The sequence below is a fragment of the Gossypium hirsutum genome, chromosome A01, assembly GCF_007990345.1.
Source record: "Gossypium hirsutum isolate 1008001.06 chromosome A01, Gossypium_hirsutum_v2.1, whole genome shotgun sequence".
NCBI lineage: Eukaryota > Viridiplantae > Streptophyta > Magnoliopsida > Malvales > Malvaceae > Gossypium > Gossypium hirsutum.
In genome coordinates this window covers 78,788,216-78,794,977 of record NC_053424.1, presented here as the reverse complement: position 1 = coordinate 78,794,977, position 6,762 = coordinate 78,788,216, and positions in this window count along the sequence as shown.

Sequence of the window (6,762 nt, the reverse complement as noted above, 5' to 3'; positions counted from 1 at the left end):
GCAATGGCATTAACACAAACTCCACCTAGGCCGAATCTTAACTCATCTTCATGCCTCATCACCACAACATCAAACATCAAAATACCAACCAAGAATGTAACAAGCATGGCCGAATATCATCTCCATCATTTAACAAAGTTTGAACCATGGCTAGGTAGATTTCAAACTTACAACTTAAAATATACATGAATCTCAAAGAATAATATCAAACATACCTCAATCTAGTTACATGCATGGCCAAACTTCCTCCTAATTCTCTTCCAAACCAAACATGAAGCAAGAACTCCTTCCTCCTCCCTTAGAATTTTCGGTCAAAAGAGGATGAAAAAGGATGAACAAGTTTTTCTTTTCCTTTCTTTAGCTCACGGCAATGGGGGGGGAAACAACCACTCATTTTTTTGTTTTTCCTTTCTTTATTACCCGTACTCCTTATTTTATTTTTTTCCTACATACCTCACTAGGCCAACATGTTCCCAACATGTTTCCACCCATAGCATGGCCAACCACTAGCTCAAATTTTGGGTAATTTGACATGCAAACCCATCATTTTCACAACATGCATTAATAGACCATTTTAAATTAGCCTATCATATTTTCACCATGTCTCATATCGATCCCTATTTAATAATTTCTCATACAATTGGCAAAATTGGAGAATGAAACTTCCACATACTCATGTACACACATAATAAGCATAGAATATGGAAATTAATTATTTTTATGACTCGATTTTGTGGTCCCGAAACCACTTCCCGACTAGGGTAAATTTTGGGCTGTTACAACTCTCCCCCACTTAAGAAATTTTCGTCCCCGAAAATCTTACCGGTAAATAGTTTTGGGTATCGTTCTTTCATCCTGCTCTCGATTTCCCAAGTAGCTTCCTCGATCCCATGTTTGAGCCATAACACCTTCACTAACGGAACCCTTTTGTTTCGCAACTCCTTCACTTCACGAGCTAGGATACGTATCGGTTCTTCTTCATAACTCATATCGTCTTGAATTTCAACCTCTGATGGGCTAATTATATGCGATGGATCAGATCGATAGCGTCGAAGCATCGAAACATGAAAGACGTCGTGAATCTTTTCAAGCTCAGGGGGCAAAATCAATCTATACGCAATCGGACCAACTCGTTCGGAGATTTCGTACGGCCCAATGAATCTCGGGCTCAACTTGCCCTTACGGCCAAACCTGAGTACCTCTTTCCAAGGCGAAACTTTAAGGAACACTTTATCTCCCACCTGATATTCAATGTCCTTTTGTTTCAAGTCCGCATACGATTTCTGACGATCTGTGGCTGCCTTCAGACTTTCACGGATTACCTTTACTTTCTGTTCGGCATCTTTAATCAAATCAACTCCGAAAATTTTACTTTCACCGAGCTCGGTCCAAAACAATGGTGTACGGCATTTACGACCGTACAAAGCCTCGTAAGGTGCCATCTTAATACTTGATTGAAAACTATTGTTGTAAGCGAATTCAATCAAAGGTACATACCGTTCCCATGAACCACTAAACTCAAGGATGCAGCATCTCAGCATATCCTCGAGTATCTGAATTATCCGCTCGGATTGACCATCGGTTTGGGGATGAAAAGCGGTGCTAAAATGCAGCTTGGTACCCAAAGCTTCTTGCAATTTCTTCCAAAATCGCGAGGTGAATCTCGGATCTCTATCCGACACGATAGAAATAGGTACTCCATGTAATCTCACAATCTGAGAAACATACAATTCGGCTAGTTTATCCAATGAAAAATCTGTACGCACGGGGATAAAGTGAGCCGACTTAGTCAGTCTATCAACAACAACCCAAATCGCATCCTTCTTACTTGTTGACAATGGTAGTCCGGACACAAAGTCTATTGTGACTCGATCCCATTTCCACTCGGGTATCATGATCGGCTGAAGTAATCCTGAAGGCACTTGATGTTCCGCTTTCACTTGTTGACATATTAAACATCTCGAAACAAAGTCGGAGATGTCTCGTTTCATACCATGCCACCAAAACCGTCGTTTCAAATCGTTGTACATTTTCGTACTCCCCGGGTGAATTGACATTCGGCTACAATGAGCTTCGTTCAGAATCATCGAAATGAGTTCTGAATTTCTTGGAACACACAACCGACTTCTGAACCTCAAACAATCGTCATCATCAATTTGAAATTCGGATTCCATATTCGGAATACATTCAGCCCGTTTTGCAACCAATTCATCGTCGACTTTCTGAGCTTCACGAATTTGATGAATCAATGATGGTTTGGCCTTTAATTCAGCTACTAACACATTGTCGGGTAGAACAGACAAGTGCACATTCATCGCTCGTAAAGCAAACAGCGATTTCCGGCTTAAGGCGTCCGCAACCACATTAGCCTTTCCCGGGTGGTAATCAATGACAAGCTCGTAATCTTTCAACAACTCAAGCCAACGTCTTTGTCGCAGATTTAAGTCTCTTTGAGTCATCAAATATTTGAGACTTTTGTGATCCGAAAATACATGGCACTTTTCGCCAAACAAGTAATGTCGCCATATTTTCAAAGCGAATACGATGGCGGCTAGTTCGAGATCATGGGTTGGATAATTTCTCTCGTGTGGCTTCAATTGTCTCGACGCATAGGCCACAACTCGGCCTTCTTGCATCAATACGCAACCCAACCCGAGTAGGGATGCGTCACTATAAATGACAAACTCTTTGCCTGATTCGGGTTGCACTAAAATTGGAGCTTCAGTCAAATGAGTTTTCAGTTGATCGAAGCCTTTTTGACATTTCTTCGTCCATTCGAACTTAGCATCCTTTTGAAGTAGCTTCGTCATTGGTGTGGCTATCATCGAGAAACCTTTGACAAATCGTCGGTAATAACCGGCGAGTCCCAAAAAGCTCCGAACCTCAGTAATATTTCTCGGAGGTTTCCAGTTAAGTATGGCTGAGATTTTGTTCGGGTCAACTCGAATACCCGATGCGGATACCACATGACCCAAGAAGCTAACCTCTCTTAACCAGAACTCACACTTACTGAACTTAGCATATAACTTCTTATCCCGCAAAACTTGCAACACTAATCTCAAGTGTTCAGCATGTTCGATCTCATCTCTTGAATAGACCAAGATGTCATCAATGAACACAACTACGAACCGATCCAAATATGGTCTGAAGATCCGATTCATCAAATCCATAAATACCGCAGGGGCATTAGTGAGCCCAAACGGCATCACTAAGAACTCGTAGTGACCGTACCTCGTTCTGAAAGCAGTTTTGGGTATGTCCGAATCTCGAATTCGCAACTGATAATAGCCCGATCTCAAATCTATTTTTGAGAACACTGAGGCTCCCTTTAGTTGGTCGAACAAATCATCAATGCGCGGCAACGGATATTTGTTCTTTATCGTCACTTTATTCAGTTGACGATAGTCAATGCACAACCTCATGGTTCCGTCCTTCTTTTTCACGAACAATACTGGTGCACCCCAAGGTGAGAAACTTGGTCGAGCAAAACCTCTATCCGTCAATTCTTGCAACTGAGATTTTAACTCTTTTAACTCGGTTGGTGCCATACGATACGGAGCTATCGAAATCGGCGTAGTCCCAGGTACAAGCTCAATACCAAACTCTACCTCTCGAACAGGTGGTAAACCCGGTAATTCTTCAGGAAAAACATCCGGGTATTCACAAACCACCCGCACAGATTCAGGTTTCTTTTCTAATTCTTTATCATCAAGTACATACGCAAGGTATGCTTCGCACCCTTTTCTTACATATTTCTGGGCCAACATTGCTGATATTACAGCTGGCAACCCCTCCAAATCCGTAGACTCAACTTGGATTACCTCGTTATTTGCGCACCTCAAATCAATAGTCTTGCTTTTGCAATTCACAACCGCATCATGCGCGGTCAGCCAATCCAAACCAAGAATAACATCAAATTCATCAAACAGCAAAAGCATCAAGTCCGCCGGAAAACAAGAACCTCGAATTACTAGGGGACATCTCTTACACACTTTGTCGACAAGCACGTAACGACCCAAGGGATTTGACACCCGAATTACGAACTCAGTAGACTCAACAGGTAGAGTCTTACTGGATGCTAAGGTTTCACATACATATGAATGAGTAGAGCCAGGGTCAATCAATGCAATCACATTAGTATCAAAGAGAGTGAAGGTACCAGTGATGACGTCAGGGGAGGATGCCTCCTCTCGTGCGCGAATGGCATATGCTCTAGCAAGAGTACGGTTCTCGGCTCGAACAGACGTATCAGAGGTCCCTCTCTGACTACCACCCCTACCTCCTAAAATTCTCGGTGGTCTACCTCTAGTTGTCACTCCACTAGGTCTTGCACCTTGAACCTTATTCTTCTCATCAAGCTCCGTGCAATCTCTAATGAAGTGGTCCTTCGAACCGCATCCGTAACAGGCCCTGTTAATAGACTTACCCCAACATTCACCTATGTGTCGTCTTCCACATTGGGGACATTCAGGTTTCTCTAGACGATTATTGCCCACACTAGCTACCGAAGTAGCTCGGGAGTCCGTCGATGGTCTTGCTCTGATGGAAATTCCCGCAGTCGTCCTCGACTTATTAGTGTCCTCCATGAACTTCTTTACGGCTGAGAACGGAGCTTTACCCATTGATCTTTTACGATAGTCTCTAGCTTCAAATTCAGCCTTCTTCTTCTCCTTTCCAAGTTCTTCCGCCTTGCAGGCTCGTTCGACTAGTGTTACGAATTCTTTTATTTCCAAAATACCCATTAGTAGCTTTAAATCTTCATTCAATCCTTCTTCGAATCTTTTGCACATAGCAATCTCATCAGCTACACACTCCCGGGCATACCTACTGAGTCTTACGAATTCATGTTCGTATTCAGATACTGTCATACGGCCTTGCTTGAGTTCCAAGAATTCCTTACGCTTTTGATCAATGAACCGTTGACTAATATATTTCTTTCGAAATTCCGTCTGAAAGAAGTCCCAAGTTACTCGTTCGTTTGGGACTATGGAAATCAGGGTCCTCCACCAATAGTAGGCTGAGTCCCGCAACAAGGATATAGCACACTTTAGACATTCATCGGGTGTGCATGACAGTTCATCAAACACCCGACTGGTGTTATCAAGCCAGAACTCGACCCTTTCAGCATCATCAGTAACTATGGCCCTGAACTCCTCAGCCCCGCGCTTCCTAATCAAGTCTACAGGTGGCTTACTCAGCCTCACAGGATCAGTAACTGATGGCATTACTGGCTCCGGGGGTGGATTATTCAAATTCGGGAATTGTTGGACAGCCGGATTGGTTCGGGCATACTGCGCGACCCACTCATTCATCATGGTAAAGAAGGCTTGTTTAGCCCCCTCACCTTGATTATTCGCAGATGACTGAGGTTCAACAGGCGGTGTCCCTTGTGCAGGAGCAGCCGCTACACTTTCAATGTCATCCGCCAAGGTTCTCTCTACACCGGGATCCATTTACTAATCAAAACATAAATTTTAACCGTCAAAAGTCATCACACAGTTAAACATTAACATTCGGCATGTATAGCTAGACTCATACGTGCTATGGTAGTCCTAGAACCGACTAAACCATAGCTCTGATACCAATCAAATGTAACACCCCGAACCCGAGACCGACACCGGAGTCGAACACGAGATGTTAACAGACTTTAAACCCTTTATAAAAATATTTCTCAGACACTGCCAATCTGCATACTAGTCGCTTTAAAAATCATATCTTGAGTTTCACAACTCGAAAATCGGTTTTGTGATTTTCCCCTAAAACTAGACTCATATGCCCATCTACATATTTTTTTCTAGAATTTTTGGTCGGGCCAATTAGTACAGTTTATTAGTCAAAGTCTCCCATGTTACAGGGATCGACTACACTAACCTTTGCGCATTACGACCTGGATATCTCCCTGCACAGAGCTTCAATACTGATGCCGTTTGTTTCTATAGAAACTAGACTCAGAGAGGAATCTATCCATATATGGTATGACTCCTAATTGTCTCTGGTTAATTTATAATGAATTTCCAAAGTCGGAACAGGGAATACAAAAACCGTTCTGGCCCTGTCTCACGAGAACCTGAATATCTCTTAACATACTGTCCATATGATCTTTTCGTTGCTTCTATATGAAAATAGACTCATCGAGCTTCGAATACATAATTTATTCATCAATTTATTCCACTCCTACTATTTTTAGTGATTTATCAATCTCACGTCACTGCTGCTGCCAGCATCTGTTACGAAAGCAACTATGCCCATTTCGTGATTTCTCCTTGATCTAACTAGTAATTCGTTATACATATCACAAATTATGATCATGACTAGCCATGGCAAAGGCTAATCATTGTCAAACATCCCCCTACTACACTATTGCCATATCATGAATTTTAACACCAAAATAATCAACCATGACATATGGCATAAAAAGGTCGAATTATCAAGATTTACGACCTAACGTTATGAAACCAAACCCAACCGAACATTTATGCCATTTTCGCATGGCTAAAAGTTTACATACCAAAGTTCAAACACAACATAATAGCCTATACATGCCGAAATGTTCTCCTAAGCCGACTAAGAAGAAAGTACCAAAACTTGCTAGCCGGTGTGATGACTTCGACGACGGCACGATCACGCAAAAAGAGACGAGTCCAAGAAACCTAGAATAGGTGACAAGCAAACACCGAATGAGTATATAACTCAGTAAGCCGTAAGCATTCCACAACCATCCATTAATAAAATTATCACAACAGGAAACAATGAAATGAGGTT